General features: G+C 42.6%; 1 long non-coding RNA gene across 5 annotated transcripts in view; it reads left to right on the forward strand.

The window, feature by feature from the left end:
- Positions 1-16702, forward strand: part of LOC103168400 — a 348055-nt gene that overhangs the window by 15023 nt on the left and 316330 nt on the right. For all 5 annotated transcript variants that reach the window (XR_485418.3, XR_003764394.2, XR_485419.3 and 2 more), the window contains one exon: positions 1076-1206. This is a non-coding gene — a long non-coding RNA (uncharacterized LOC103168400). The remainder of the gene's footprint in view (positions 1-1075; positions 1207-16702) is intronic.

Consider the following 16702-nt stretch of genomic DNA (forward strand, 5'->3'; position numbering starts at 1 on the left):
TAGATGCTTCCAAGATACCACAGTGCCTAGAATATGGGAGCAAAGCCTTATATTGTTAGGTCCACCACTAGCAGGACATTTTGCATTTTTGTCACCCAGTTTTTTGCTGAATTAAGCATTGTAAAGTTGTAAAAACCCAAACTCAAATGAACTCTTCAGTATAGTGAGGCAGAGGTTGGGAAGCGTAGTGGCGTTTTTGTCTTCACTGACGCAGTGCCTATGAGCATCTTGCCCCGGACCTCCTTGTGCCATCTTTTGGCTCACTTTGAGCCATGCCTGTGTGGTTGGGAAAGTTTTCAATTTTCCCATCCTTCTCTATCCAAACTTTGTACTGATAACCCAGTTATAACTGAACTACATGTACAGAATACAGTTATGAGGGTGGAGGAACATTCAGAAAGACGGAAGTGATACCCCTGCTTTCAAGCTGTCCATTTCTAATGAGCCAGACAGACCTAAATGGATGACTGGGTGACAGTTAAGAGAGCGTGAATAGATATAAAAATATACACAAGAGAATAAATAATAACTGTATGCTTTAGTGCCGAAGAGGCCGAGAAGTTGGCCTGACTGGGAAAGCTGGGGGATTGATTTGAATTAGACTGAATACTTATACCTTCAACACAACCGGGATATGTTCCAAAATACTGGTGCTGCTTGTCTTCTTTTGCATTTCTCACACGCATTCCAAACGTGGAAGGTTCATCATGCTCTTTAAGAGTCATTATTACTCGAGTAGAAACTGTAAAAACATCTATGAATGATAATTACCTCTACAGAGTCTATTTTCCTGTTGTTTATGCACCGACCTAGCTAGCATGGTAGGTGTGTATCTCTGAACAGATGATGTTATTGCTGCCTGGGAGGTGTCCAGCCGTCGGGTGTTCCAGGAAGGGTCAAGATGCACTGTGAGGAAAGGGGCAGGGGCTGGAGGAGAAAATAAGGGGAGGAGGAGGAAAGAATCTGAGAGAAAATAGTTGATCCCATTAGCACTGCACGAAAGGGACAGAGGGTGGGCATTTTTATATGAAATGCATAATAAAAAAGTGACGACGTGTTATCTTTGACTCAACAGCTCGGGCACTTCAATTAGAGGTGCTGGACCGCTTATTGGGCTCATGGATCCCACAGAACTGATCCCGTAGGCAACATGACTCCTACTTAAGAAGCACCTGGGAGAGAGAGGTGTGACGTGCTGAGGAAAACGTAAGTAGTTCATCGTATTTATTGAGCACTTACTCTGTGCAGACCACTGTACTAAGTGTTTGGGCAGAGTAGAATATTACAGAATGCTTTTAATGGTTTTTTAATTTTGGTTTTCTTTGGAATTTGGAATTTTGGTTGTCTTTGTAAGAGGAGAAGGCGGTACAGTGGATGGTGGGATCTGATCCACAGTGATCCACTTTTAACTGTAATCTGGACTGAGGAACTCTCAGTACTGTTTCGGCAAGTGGATTTCCAGGTTCTTGGGCTTCACTAGTGCCCAAGTCAAGACAGTATGTACTGAGCACCTTATGATTGTGGTATAAAGGGTTGGAAGACGGTGCTTCCTCTCCAGAAAATCTCAGTGATCTTTTCAGTGAAACGAGTGGAAGAGGGAACTTAGAAGCTTAAATTAGAGGGGAAAACTAAGTTCCAAAGAAGGCCTAAGCCTGAAAAATGGCAATCCAGATGTCCTAGGAGCAGTCTGGAAGACTACCGTTAAAGCCTTGTTGAGGATAAACAGAGACTCACCCCAATTTTTTTTTTTAAATTAGACCAGAGCTACCAGGAAGAGATGAAATCAATTTCCCTAATAACGTTTCATTTTCTACCTGTTAGTGAAAACAAATAGCCCTGTGCAGAGCTAAAATAAAGAAGATATAACTCAACTAAAGAAATTTGCAAAAGCCCACAGCCAACCAGAAATTAGAGAGTTCATCCAAATAGTTTTTAATCAGCACTACCTCTCCTTTTGATTACCTTTCTCCATGTGTTATGAAAATTTGTGACTGAGTGTAAACTCTGCAGCAATTCATGGGCTGACTTAAGATTTCCCTCTTTTCAGAGAAAGGGGATAATAATGATAATTGTAGTATTTGTTAAGTGCTTACTTTGTGCCAAGTACTGTACTAAGGGTGGTAGATAACCACAGAAGCAGCGTGGTGCAGTGGAAAGAGCACGGGCTTTGGAGTCAGGGCTCATGAGTTCGAATCCCAGCTCTGCCACTTGTCAGCTGTGTGACTGTGGGCAAGTCACTTAACTTCTCTGTGCCTCAGTTCCCTCATCTGTAAAATGGGGATTAAGACTGTGAGCCCCACGTGGGACAACCTGATTCCCCTGTGTTTACCCCAGCGCTTAGAACAGTGCTCTGCACATAGTAAGCGCTTAACAAATATCAACATTACATTACATTATAGATACAAGATAAGTCCCACCTGGGGCTCACAGTTTAAGAGGGAAAACAGGTATTGAATTCTCATTTTGCAGCTGAGGCAACCGCATCTCAGACAAGTTAAGTTACTTGCCTAAGGTCACACTGCAGCAGGATTAAAACCCAAATCCTCTGACTCCCAAGCCTGTGCTCTTTCCAGTAGGTCACACTGCTTCCTTAGAACTTGTTCTAGAGTTAATGAAATTTGTGCAGGCTGATAAAAAAAAAAAAAGTTGGGTTTTTTTTAGGTTGTTCTGGGCCTCCATGAGACCTGAATGGCTAAACAATATCAATTGTAATCTCAAATGTGTGATTTACAGTTCTGTATCTGTGGTTTTTGTTGTCTCCAATACCCCCGTTTAGCCGGTGAGCCCATTGTTGGGCGGGGATTGTCGCTCTCTCTCTTGCTGAATTGACCATTCCAAGAGCTTAGTACAGTGCTCTGCACATAGTAATCGCTCAATAACTACGACTGAATGAATGAACCATTCCCAAGTTCGAGTGCCCTGTGCTCGGTGTCACCATGATTAATACTGCTGCTACTGCCTGCAAGTCCCAACTAAAATCCAAATTGAGGATTATGAAGTGAAAATAGCCATGGTCAGTGGAAAATGATTTGATTCTTATTTTTTTATGGTGATGGCCCAGCCCAAAGGCATAGTTGAGAGAACACTGGATGGTTGGTGCCTGTAGGATATTTAAGTGGGGGTCCAAAAATAAGCATCCAATAATAACGTTGGTATTTGTTAAGCGCTTACTGTGTGCAGAGCGCTGTTTAGGTGAGAATGAAGTGAGTTAAAGAGTGGTCAGTCAGATGTTTACCAACTGCCCGAGCAGTGGTTAGGGTTATGATGGTGGTCAGCTGTGTTAATGAGAGTAGATGCTTATTGCAATGAGCCTTCCAATCAATCACTTGTATTTATTCAGTGTCCGTTGTGGCGGAGCACTGTAATAAGAACTTGGACGAGTGTGGTGGAAGGCACAGTTCCTCCCAGCAAGGGATTTGCAATCTAATGTTCTAATCCCAAGAGATCCCATAATGGTTTTTCAGGTGTCAGCATCACTTTCCATATACGCATTACAATCTCCAGTGATGGTCAGCCTGTCAGATGAAGTCGCTGTAATGTCCATTGTCCAAAGTTCACAGATCCAAGTGCGTGTAGGCGACACAGACGGGAGGCAGAGCTGGGGAAAGAAGGCTTAACTGGGGAAGTTTTCTAGGAGGAGATGGGACCTTAGTAATGCTTTGAAGGCGGAGGGAGTGGTGGTGTGGCGTATATGGGAGCGGGAGTCCCAGGCTGGTGGGAGGACTTGAGATTTTTTTCTCTTCTAGACGAAATCCCTTTGGCAGATATTGGGATCGCTGTTGGTTTTTTTAAGCAGTGGATGGAGCTGAATTGCCATTGTAATATCAGCATGGGAAAAAATACTTTCAGATTTTAATGTGACATTTCTCTTTGGGGTATGTATTTGTAATTTAGTTCACTTCCCCATTCCTTTCCTCCCTCCTCCAAATCACATAGACTATTTTCATTAGTTGCAGGTTTTCCTGGTTAAAAACCATCAGTGGTGCATAATTGTATGCTAATGTTAGGGCAGAGGTTTGACTGACTGGACATTTGAGAATAGATTTTTGTATTTGGCTTGAAAAAATCTCCTATTTTCATCACCGAAAGAAACATACACTAATAGTTTGTTTTAGCCTGTTTACCAACTCTGTCGTATTCTTCCAAATGCTTATACAGTGTTCTTCACACTGTAAGCGCTTAGTAAATACCACCGATCGATTGCTGCAACAGACTGGTACGTGCAGTTTTTCAATCATCCAAAAAAGAGGGGAAAGGTACCTGGTAAACTGTATCCCCCAGCAGTCTTTTGTTTTCCTTCCCTTTCACTCTACTCTCCTCATTCCTATAATAATTGTAGCTTTCACACTTGTGAGGCCATTTCATACTTTTTGGCGCTATGACAAGAAACACACTTCAGAATTTTGTATGCCATGAAGAGGAAAATCAATTTGAATGCCCAACAGTCAGAGCTGTAGGTACACAAGGCAACAGTGACTTCAGCTATTTAATTTTTTTGTTATATTTTTATCTAGAAACATTGAAAGGGAAATCTGCACAGCAGAAAGTTTACTAAATATAATGTTTACACCAACTGATGACCGCATGCATTTTAACTGCAGACTTAGAAGAACTTAAACACGCGACTTAAAGCTGCATCATTTTTTAGCAGTGGTTTCCTTTAACTCATATGTGGCTATTCAGGATCAGAAAGGAGACTGTAGACTACTCATTTTCTTTGGCTAAGAAGCTCATGGTAGAATTAATTGTAATATAAATCATGGGGCCAGCCACCCACAATAATCTTTTTTCTTCTGTTTTGATAAGTGAAATTTGAGTTCACATTGTAGCACACTGTAGTATTGTAATATTGCAGTATCAATGGAACTCATCACCTTTCCCATATGTGAGCTAAGAACTGATGAACAGACCTCAGGGATAAAGTGCGTGTATGTTGTAGAGCTCAAAGTAGGATGGGATGAAGCCATCTAATAATGATGATAATGATTGTAGTATTTAAGTACTTAGTAGGTGCCAATCCCTTTGGCAGATATTGGGATTGCTGTTGGTTTTTTTAAGCAGCGGATGGAGCTGAATTACCATTGTAATATCAGCATGGGAAAAAATATTTTCAGATTTTAATGCGACATTTCTCTTTGGGGTATGTATTTGTAAATTAGGCTATTTCCCCATTCCTTTCCTCCCTCCTCCAAATCACATAGACTATTTTCATTAGTTGCAGGTTTTCCTGGTTAAAAACCATCAATGGTGCATGATTATATGCTGATTACTGTAGTATTTAAGTGCCTAGTAGGTGCCAACTACTGAAGCCACTGGGGTAAATAAGGTGAAATTAGATCAGATCCAGTCCCTGGCCCACCTGGGGCTCATGGTGTGAAGGTGAGGGTGAAGAGATATCTAATCCATAGTTTACAGGTGAGAAACGTGAGGCAAGAGAAGTTAAGTGATGTGCCCAAGGTCACACAGCAGGCAAGTGGTGAAACTGGGATTTAGAACCCCGATCTTCTGACTCCCAGTTTTGTGGGACATCTAGGGGGACTGGGGAAAATCAGTGTCAGCAGAGAAAAAGGTAAGGTAGACCTGATGAGGAAGGAGACACTCTAGAGAAACAGGGGGAAAGGGATGAAGAAGCAGAGCAGACAGACCCAGATGCAAAGAAACTGGGATGCTGTCTTTGGTCCATGGCGACCAGTAGTGAGAGGAGAAGATGAATGCTGAGAAAAGGCAGGCAGTGCTGAGCTTTCTGTGTTGCCCCCCGCTGTCAAAGCCTGCACTAGGACTCCCTGTTGTACGCTAACTCCTGTGGTTCTCCTGCAGTAGCTCCTAATTCCCAGGTCATAATAATAATGTTGGTATTTGTTAAGCGCTTACTATGTGCCGAGCAGTGTTCTAAGCGCTGGGGTAGATACAGAGTACTCAGGTTGTCCCATGTGAGGCTCCCAGTCTTAGCCCCCATTTTCCAGATGAGGTAACTGAGGCACAGAGAAGTTAAGTGACTTGCCCACAGTCACACAACTGACAAGTGGCAGAGCTGGGATTCGAACCCATGACCTCTGACTCCCAAACCCGGGCTCTTTCCACTGAGCCACACTGCTTCTCATCTGCTGCCTGGTTTTTGATAAAGCAGGTCCCTGCAGGACCCAACCCGTATACGCTGGCTGAGCACCGGGGAAAGAGGGTCGACCCTTTCTCCCCGGGAAAAGAGATTTTTCCTCTTTTTTCTTGCGCTGTGAACGTAGTATCTTCCCATTATCTAGCTTCACCTCAGTGCATTCTAAAACATCAGCCTCGGGTCATTTTTCACCCCAATATGACCTGAACCACTTAAGTGGATACCCAGTTCCTAACAGTCACCGTCAGATTTTGCCATCTCCTTGTCTAGTTTCCTGACCCAAGCAGCTGTTCTATCCAATTGTACATTCTGACTGAGGCACATTAAAGTTGCAATTGGTCGCTTATGTTCATTTATGTTACAACTAGCAATTTAACTAAAAGCACACCTTACAAGAGTAGACAAGCTCCCTTACATAAAAGAAACCCTGCTCTTATTTATGGTCGTTAAGTGCTTACTATCTGCCAGGCACTGTCCTAAGCAATGAGGTAGGAACAAGCTAATCAGGTTGGTCACTGCCCCATTCCCATAGAGGGCTAACAGTCTTAATCCCCATTTTACGAATGAGGCTAATGAGCCACAGTGAAGTGACTTGCCCAAGGTAACACAGTGGACAAGTGGCAGAGTTGGGATCAGAATCCAGGTCCTTTTGACTCCCGGGCACATTATCTATTATGCTCTACTTAAGACATGTAAACAACTGGCAAGAAATAATGTACAAGGTCATTGGTCACAGTGGAAAACATATGCGTATTGAACTTCATTTTTAAAAAATAGCAGGAAGCACTGTGCCGTTCTGTGTTTAATGGGTTGCTTGTTCGGGCGAATCCGGTGTCAACAACTGAAGTCTTTCCCACCCATTAAGAATGGTAAGACCGCAACTTCCCTGTCCGCGATTCAAGCAAGCCGAAGCCTAATAATAATGATTTTGGTATTTAAGTGCTTACTGTGTGCAGGCACTGTTCTGAGCACTGGGGTGGATACAAAGCAAATGGGGTTGGACACAGCCCCTGTCCCACGTGAGGCTCATAGTCTCAATCTCCATGTTGCCGATGAGGTATCTGAGGCACAGAGAAGTGAAATGACCTGACCAGGGTCACACAGCAGACAGGTGGGGAGCCCATGACCTTCTGGAGAAGCAGCGTGGCTCAGTGGAACGATCACGAGCTTTGGAGTCAGAGGTCATGGGTTCGAATCCCAGCTCTGCCACTTGTCAGCTGTGTGACTGTGGGCCAGTCACTTAACGTCTCTGTGCCTCAGTTACCTCATCTGTAAAATGGGGATTAAGACTGGGAGCCTCACGTGGGACAACCTGATTCCCCGGTGTCTCCCCCAGCGCTCTGCACATAGTAAGCGCTTAACAAATACCAGGATTAGTATTATTATTCTGAGTCCCAGGCCCGTGTCCTATCCACGGTGCCATGCTGCTTCTCAAGCCTTGTAAGCCTGGCTCCCTGCAAGGGTCAGTATAACATCCCCAAAACCCAGCCAGACTTCCCCATGGCCCCTGGCCGCATAGTTAATGACAATATTCTCCCAGGCAGCTGCAGTTTCCTCTTCTGTTTGCAACACAGCGGTTCTCCTGATTAGACCTCACAGGGGCTGTCACCGGTATGAACCCCAGGTCCTCTTTTTCCCAAATCCCAGAAACACATACCACAGGGACACAGCTCACTGGAATTCGTAAACTCAACCTGATAACCTTTCTGTTTGGCTTAATCATGCCTTTGGCTTAGAATAGACACAGATGTATCCACAATGAGGCTTGTCTAAGTACAGTAAGTGTGAGGGGTGATTTATTGTTATGCAATTTTGCCTGCTAATGACGTATATTGTGCTAGGTTATGGAGAGTGAAAATAACAATGGAAACCACCACCACCTAAGGTCTCTTTTCAAAGCTTTTGTACTTAATCACATGCACATACACTCTTTGGTTCCCTGTGCCTTTTCTGTACTACTCAACAGGTGGTCACTGCGTAAATCTCTGCAATTCTTACGGAGAAAGGGCCCAGCATGGAAGTGAGGTTTTTATTTAGTATGATTTTACCATTAAAGGGCCTGACTGCACAGTCTTTAAGCCGGCCTCCTTTCTGGGTAAGCCATTAAAAGTTCTTTTTCCCCCCCCCCCGACGAGGCAGTAGGTTTAGTTGCGGTTTATTCTTTCTGAGATAGCTAGCCATTGCCTTGTTCTGGCAGGCAGGTCCCTCTATACTCACTGAAACAAATAGCTCCATCTACCCCCAGTTCCCCAAAACTCCCAACAAACATGTTTTGTTGCTCTGGCTGCATGAGGAGGGTGACCTAGTAGATAGAGCACGGGCCTGGGGGTCAGAGAGACCTGGGTTCTTTAATCTTTAATCAGCAGTGGGGGCAAATCGAGGTGAAGATCATGAGAGAACTGCATCGGTGGTGGATTGATGACTTGCGGGAAAGGCAGATGAAAAGGGAGAATGAACTACATGGTCAAAAAATTTCTCGACCATAAAGTATAGAAAATGAAATTATTTGGAAATAGAATTGTGGTACAAATTAAATGCTTTCTTGCTCCTTTTTTAGGGCAGCAAGAAAGTGTGGTCATGATACATGTCTCACCTGAAAATATTAGTGACCATATATAGCTAAAGAAAACATACTTTTAAACTAAAATCTAACAAGGATTACTTGGTTTAGTGTTTGCGTGGTTTTCTCTAAACAGAGAAACTGAAGTCCCGGGACATCAAGTCCCGGAGGTCCCAGCAAGGGCTTCCGGGAAAGGCAGATGAAAAGGGAGAATGAACTACATGGTCCAAAAATACCTCGACCATAAAGTATAGAAAATGAAATTATTTGGAAATAGAATTGTGGTACAAATAAAATGCTTTCTTGCTCCTTTTTTAGGGCAGCAAGAAATTGTGGTCATGATACATGTCTCACCTGAAAATATTAGTGACCATATATAGCTAAAGACACGTATACATCCTCACACACCCTCCCCCTCACACCTCCCCCTGCAAGCTCACCTTTACATCTCTCTTACTGTGCTGACTTTCTCCTGAATCGGCCTGATAGTGAGTTGCAGTGGTCGGTTGCTATAACCATCTCCACTAATGCTGAGCAAAAAGAGATTATATGGGGAGGATTAGCATGGGCCAGTCATGCGGGGGTTCAGTTCAAGGGAAAGAGGATGAGTAGCCCATGAAGACACTTTTCTGACAGGCTGGGGGTGCCACCGTTTGGTTGACATTCATCTGATCCACAGGAGTTTGGGTGAAGTGACCAGCAGTGGCTATTGTTTCACCCGTGTTCTCATCAACTAGAATTTTGGCATCAAAAAGAATGCATCAGCAGCATTGCCTTTGAATGGGAAGCACAGCATCCTATTTTGCATCCTCAATACCTGATGATTTGGAATGAAAGTACTCATTTCCTCACATGGTGCTAGAAGGTTACCGTCAATATTTGAGGCGCAAACCAAATGAAACATTTCCATTTCCGTTTTAAAACTAAAAGCTACTTAGGAGAGTGGACAGGGTATTGTGTCTAATGTTAGAGTGCACTAGACAAAATGCTTTAAATAAACCCAATTAATGTTTAAGGTTTTTAGGGGGCACTGATGGAACCATATAAAATTTTTCCTTTGGAAGGAATGTTTGTGAACCATAGAATAAAAGATTCATGCTGCCTCTGTGTTTCATCGTGAAAACAAAGCACACAAAAACTACCGAAAGAATAGAATTCCAATTGAACGTTTTAGTAGGAGAAACACATAGCAGAGAAAATTTGCTCAGTTGGGGCAAATTGAATATTAAATGTTGTGTTTGTTCCTTGCTTGTTTTTATATATTTGAATCCCAGATTGCAAGGCAGTTCAGTGTAATGGGGACTAAAGGATTTTTGAACACAAATGACAATACTAGTACTAACACTTTTTTTCCATCACTTTGAGATTTTTGTAGCTGCCTCCCACCTCCCTGCAATAACTATTTCCTTTATCCTTACAGTATCTCTATGAGATGGGTAAGATCAAGTTCTAGTGTTAGTCATATTTATAGGTGCTAACCAACTTACGAAGACACATTGCTCAAACTTGTAATGAAGTCCAGCGGGCATGTTTCCATTCATATACCTGTTGGAGAATCATAGATCAGGTAAAAAGAGGAAGTTACATGGACTCTAGATTGGCAATTCCTGGTTCCATCCCGAAGCGTTGCAGGATAGATGAAGTTGAACGAAATTTGGCCTCCCGTACAACTCGGCTACAGTTCAGCAATGGGGGAGGGCATTGCCAGCCATTCCATCTGGTGCAGTCTTGAAGGTCTTGACAAAGTTTTCAAGAAGTTGAATTAGTAATCTCTGGAGGCCTGGCCTGTTGATATTGTTAAAATCTTTCCTATTTTGTTGCACTTTTCCTGGGAGGAACGAAAAACTGAGATTCATGTGATTAAAAGAGTACATTCAAAAAATCTTTAATCAGCAGTGGGGACAAATCAAGGTTGAAGACCATGAGAGAACTTCATTGGCGGTGGATTGATGTCTTCCGGGAAAGGCAGGTGAAAAGGGAGAATGAACTACAAGGTCAAAAATAACTCAACCATAAAGTATAGAAAATGAAATTATTTGGAAATAGAATTGTGTTACAAATAAAAATGCTTTCTTGCTCCTTTTTTAGGGCAGCGAGAAATTGTGGTCATGATACATGTCTCAACCTGAAAATATTAATGACCATATAAAGCTAAAGAAAACATTTTTAAACTAAAATATAACAAGGATTACTTGGTTCAATGTTTGTATGGTTTTCTCTAAAAAACAGAAACTGAAGGCTTTAATGCTCACCACTAAGAGTGTTCGGACTCTAGAGAACTTAATAAAGAGTGTTTGTTGATGATGACTGGGGTAAGAAAAAGCACACAGACTTCATTTCAGTTAGAACCTTGGTATTTGGATTGCATGCAGGACAGGTAAACTGTGGAAATTTCAAAATGAGAACTTATGACATGTACCAACTCGGCTCTTATGGAAATCAGCTTAAAAGGAACTCATTTAGATAGTACAAATTAAAAAAATGTGACTGAAGGTTAGAAATATGCCAATTCTTCTTTAGTTTCTATTTTATATAAACTTTGTAAAATGGACTATAAATACTAGCAAGATTACCAGTGGCAGTCTTTTAAGGACACATACACACACATACATACTGGTATTTAATTAAATTTAAAATGTCATGTCCTTTTTCCTCTTCTTTTGGGTTTGTCTTAAAGGACAGGAAAAAGGGACCCAGAATAGTGTCCAAAAAAATAAGCTTTCTGTAGAGTGAACTCTTTTCTGTGGCGGATGTCCAGCTACGATCTCTGGCAGATTTTTGTGAATGCGGATGTGTACAGTTTTGCCCGTATAAGTGTTTCCACTGGGTGTTTTGGCCAGAATGTGAGAGCGGAAGCAGGGAACGTTCCCGATCCTTTTCCTTCCTCACCCCGTCTCCAGGCTAGCCCCAACAAGATGTCATTGTTTCAGGTATTGATGCCCGCTGGTGGGTGAGGCTTCCTGATACAGCAGTGGGGATACTCCTGAGAGTGGTTGGTGGGGGGTAGGGGGGGTGGAGTGGGCTCAAGGCCATGAGCCCCTAGGTATCCTACCCCTGAACATTTTACAGTCATTCCGTGTGCTCCCAGAAGTTTCTGCAGCAAGCTAGGACCTGGCTCTTTTCAATTACAGCCAGTTTGATTGCTTGGGTCACCTTCTATTCATATTTATTCCGGCAGATGACACTTTCTTGATTCCTTCTGTCCCAGTTTTCCCCACTCACAAATCACGGTGTTTTTTAGTGCTGTTGCTTTAGGGACCTCCCACATATTTGACCAGCATTTTCCCACAACTTCAGTTGGTGGGGCAAGTTCACCAAAATGGTTGCAGGCTCTGCTGATAAAATGCCTTTCGATCACCCCACAATTTCCGATTTTCTTATTTTCTCTTGTCCACGGGAGTAAAATATGCCATAAATTATTGTGGATTCTAAGCTCCGTAAAGGATGAGTCCATATCTGAGCCTTTCTCATTATTCCTGGCCTCTACTCTGCTTTTTTTAATAAATGTCCAATAAATACCGGTGTTGACTAGCATCCAGAAATCGAAGGAAATGACATGGTGAATAGAGTCAGTACACCCTCTGTGAAAATTAAATGTTACTTTAGAATTGAAGGCCCTCCTAAGAAGATGAAAGCCACTTTTCCCTCTGTGTGTGAGGACACAAGCCAACACTATTCCAGTTTTGGCCGACTTCATCGCCAAAAAAAATATTTCTACTGCTAATTATACTGGGGCAAGCACGTTCTTTCAGCGCATATTTATATTTCTTGGTTATCGTTGTGATGAGTGCTCTAAATGAGACATATTGGAATTGTCAGCCTTGACGGATTCATTTTTTTTAAGAAAAATAAGAAAAGGGCATGTGATGGCAAATGGCTTCTTAAGAAAACAACAGAAACTAAACGTTGAATTACAAATTATGGTAATAAGCATTCCAAATGTCTCTATATTTGAAAAGCGTTTTGCAATCATATTTACAAGTGTTAATTAGGGTAGTTATGTGAGATAAGTTAGTTTTGCAAGGCTATTTTCCAGGATGTTATCCTATAATAACTGTTCTTCCATGCTATTTTTTTTTTTGAGATTTCAGCAGAGGGTATTCATCTTTTTTCATCACGTTTCTTCTGTATCCGGAGGAATGTAGCCTCTCCCAGGATCAATGATAAAATTGCAGTTATATGTGATTGCAACAAGCTTTTCCCAATTACCTCCCGTCTCCTGAGTCATATAAACAGGCAGCTGTCCCTACCACTTATGTGTTTGCTTTTGCCAATGAATACCTGTAATTTCCTTTAGTGTCTGTCTCTCCTGCTAGATAGTAAACTCGTCGAGGGCAGCCCTATGTCTCTTAGCTCTACTGTCCTCTCCCGAGTGCTTAGTTCAGTGCTATGCATAGAGTAAGCACTCACTAAACACTCTTGATTCAGTGATGTGTCATCCCTCTTCACTGCCCCTTCCCACAACGCTTCCTCTCCTTCCGCTAAGGGAAGCAACGTGCCTTTAAGTGGGTAGAGCACGGGCCTGGGAGGCAGAAGGACCTAGGTTCTCATTCCAGCTGCTATGTGACTTTGGGTAAGTCACGTAACTTCTCTGGGCCTCAGTTACCTCAACTGTGAAGTGGGGATTAAAACTATGATCCCAAATTGGGACAGGGACTGTGTCCAACCTGATTAGCTTGTATCTACCCCAGCACTTAGAACAGTGCTTTGCACGTGTAAGTGCTTAAAAAATGCCATCGTCATCATTATTACTAGATTATGAAATCTTCTGGAGGGCAGGGATCAGGTCTGCTAACTTTGTTGCATTCTCCCAAGTGCTCAGCACAGTCTTGTGCATAGAGTAAGCGCTCAATGAATCCTAGTGATTGATTGAGTTCAGTTATTCAGATGGTCGTTATATAAGACCGGTGTCACGTGTGGTTAACTGCAGGAGCACATAGCCAGTGAGGATATGGCTGAGAGTTCTGGACTAGCAGCACGTCAGTCTTCCCTGGATCACCGGAGTCTACTCTGATGGAAATGGTGGTTAGTTTCCAGTCTGCCATATACCTTCTGGCTTGGAGAACAGTTCCAAGGCCCCGTACCACCAACCCGGCTGGCCCTGCTCTCTCTGGCTCTCCCCTGCCTCCAGGGTGGGGATAGGGGCGGAATAATAATAATTTTCATGGTATTTATTTTCATGGCGTTTATTAAGCCCTTACTATGTGCTAAGCACTGGATTAGATGGAAAAAAATCAGATCTGGCCGTTGTCTCACATGAGGCTCACAGTCTAAGAGGGAGGGAGAGCTGGTATTTATCCTCATTTTACAGATGAGGGAAGTGAAGCCCAAGAGAGAGCAAGTCACTGGACCAAGGTCCCGCAGACTCGCTCACGCTACTCACCGCCTCTGTTGCTGCTGCCCATCTCTCTCCTTCCCTCCCCTCACAGTTGGGATTGGCATCCGTTCTCATTATAAGTCACTACCTTCAGTTCTTTCTTATTTTTGCCATGGTTGATCTAAGGCAGCAAGAGGTGTCTTAGACCCAAACAAAAAAAAAACAAAAGCAAAAAAAACCACCAAAAAAAACCAAACAAAAAAACAAAACCCAACAGGAGATGGTTCAAATGTGAATCGATCAACCAGGCATATTTATTGAGCACTTATTGTGGGCAGAGCCCTGTACTTAGCACTGGGAGAGTATACTGCAACAGAGCTGTTAAACACAATCACTGCCCACAAAGAGCTCACAGTCTAGAGGAATACAGAAAAAATATTTCATGAAATCATTTCATTATGTCAGGTATTACGAAGTGTACTGTGTTTCATTTAGTTCCTACTGGTGAATTTTGGGGGCCATAAAAATAATACAGCAATCTGCGTCAGACGATTAATGGTGTGTTCCAAAAACATCAAAAGAATCACCTTGTTTTATATCCTGCAGATTATCTCAAAAAATGCATACAATCTACTACTCATTTTAGGCAGGACTTGTTTCTGAAAATAATCTGTACTTTATTTGCATTCGTTGTTATTTGGCATTTTCAGTGGTAAGCAATATTAGCAAGCATGGCCAACAGAAAAGGCAAAATTCCCAATGCAAAATGGTTGTTAACTTCTATTTTCAGTACTGTAAAAGCCTTAATCATCATTATGATTATAGACTTACTAATCACATGATAAAGACAAATCCATTTTGGCTTGAGCATTTTAAGAATACTAAAATATACATCCTAATAATGAAGACTTAATAGCTGAAATTCTCTGGAAATTAATTGCCATCTCTGATCTTTTAAGATGGGTTTTCTGTTTCCCGGACTGCTGGCAGATGTTGGTAATTATCAGTCAAGTACAGAGCAACTGGCCTATTCCCCGTATGCCGTTTGGTAGGAGAGTTCTCTCGCCTTAGGGAGGCCATTCTTGGATCAAGGCGTCCTATTTTGAATTAAAGAGAACGCTGGCCAAATCTTCCCATGGTCCAGCTCCTCCTACTTAAACTACTCTCAGACCTTGACATTTCAAGTCAATTACTTTACAACTAAATTAAACTGAAAACCTACCACGTGAAATCAACCCGAAATGTGGTCGTTCCACGTGGGGGAGTCTCCCGCCACCTGTCTTAGTGTCAAGTTTCTGTATTGGACGGGAGAGACTGGTTCCACTGTTATGCCTAAACAGCCAAAGGTTTTGAACAGAGCTGTTCTGTTGCTTCCAACCCTCCAAAAAAGTGATTAACAGAGTAAAGCACCCTTCAGATATACTCTGCGTCTGCTTGAATTGTGGGAAAGAAAAGGATCTTTTTTAAATCCAGTTTTGGAGCAGGCTCCTTGTCAAAGGGTCAGAGATACAAAATGGCAAGATCACTGGCTGTCCTGTCAAATATGCTCCCAAGAAAATCTGAATAAGGGATGCTTTCACGGATTCCCCTTCCCCACTAGACTGTAGGATCCTTGAGAACAAGGGTAGTGTCTTCCAGTGCTATTTCTTTGTAATCTCCCAAGCACTTAATTCAGTCCTCTAGAATGTAAGCTCATTGTGGGCAGAGATGCTCAGAGTAGAAACGGAGAGCATATATGGACTAGGGAGGAAAAATGCTTCTAAGATCACATTTCCCCCAGGAGACCTTCTCTGATTAATTTCCAATCTCCCCACCCTTGTCCCTCAAATTTAATGTCACCTGAAGTGTCACTTTCTCCATGAGACCTTTCTGGATTAATTTTTCCAACATCCCATCCTACCTCAGCCTTCTCTGCATTAAGGAGTCACTAGTGCTCTCCTCACTACCTATTGTCCTAGTAATAATAATGAAATTTATTAATCAATTAGTCGTATTTTATTGAGCACTTGTGTGCAGAATACTGTACTGAGCGTGCTTACTCTGAGCCAAGCACTGAAGTAGATATGAGTTAACCAGATCTGACAATTTTTGACCTGTGTGGAGTTTACAGTTTGAGGGAGGGACAGCGGCCATCTTATCTTTGTTAAACAGGTGAGGAAAAAGAGGCCCAGAGAGATCACAGAGCAGGCAAGGACAAGAGCTGGAAACATTCTGGCCCAGGACTCTGACTCCATGTCACACTGCCTTCGTAATGATGATGACCGAAATAAATGGCATTTCTGTGCAGTGAATGTTTCTAGAAATGTCTCTTCAATCTTAGAAGCAGCGGCCTAGTGGAAAGAGTCCAGGTCTGGAAGTCACAGAGACCTGGGTTCTAATCCTGACTTCACCCTGTTGTGTGAATTTGGGTACGTCACTGCACTCTTCTGGGCCTCAGTTACCTGATCTGGGAAATGAAGATTAAGAATGGGAGCCCCACTTGAGACATGGACTATATTCAACCTGATTAACTTGTATTTACCCCAGCCCTTTCTGTACAGTGCCTGGCACTTAGTAAGCGCTTTACAAAGATCATTTCTTTTCAATCCTGTCAGGTAGCAAACATTGCTCTTCCATGGACAACGTAGGTTTCGTGTGACCTAACCAAACTCCATGCCGACGTTGAAAGACTGTGTCTTAACCTCGAGAGTTGGGTTCCCGTATATCGTTTCGT

The sequence above is a fragment of the Ornithorhynchus anatinus genome, chromosome 14 (assembly GCF_004115215.2).
Source record: "Ornithorhynchus anatinus isolate Pmale09 chromosome 14, mOrnAna1.pri.v4, whole genome shotgun sequence".
Classification (NCBI taxonomy): Eukaryota; Metazoa; Chordata; class Mammalia; order Monotremata; family Ornithorhynchidae; genus Ornithorhynchus; species Ornithorhynchus anatinus.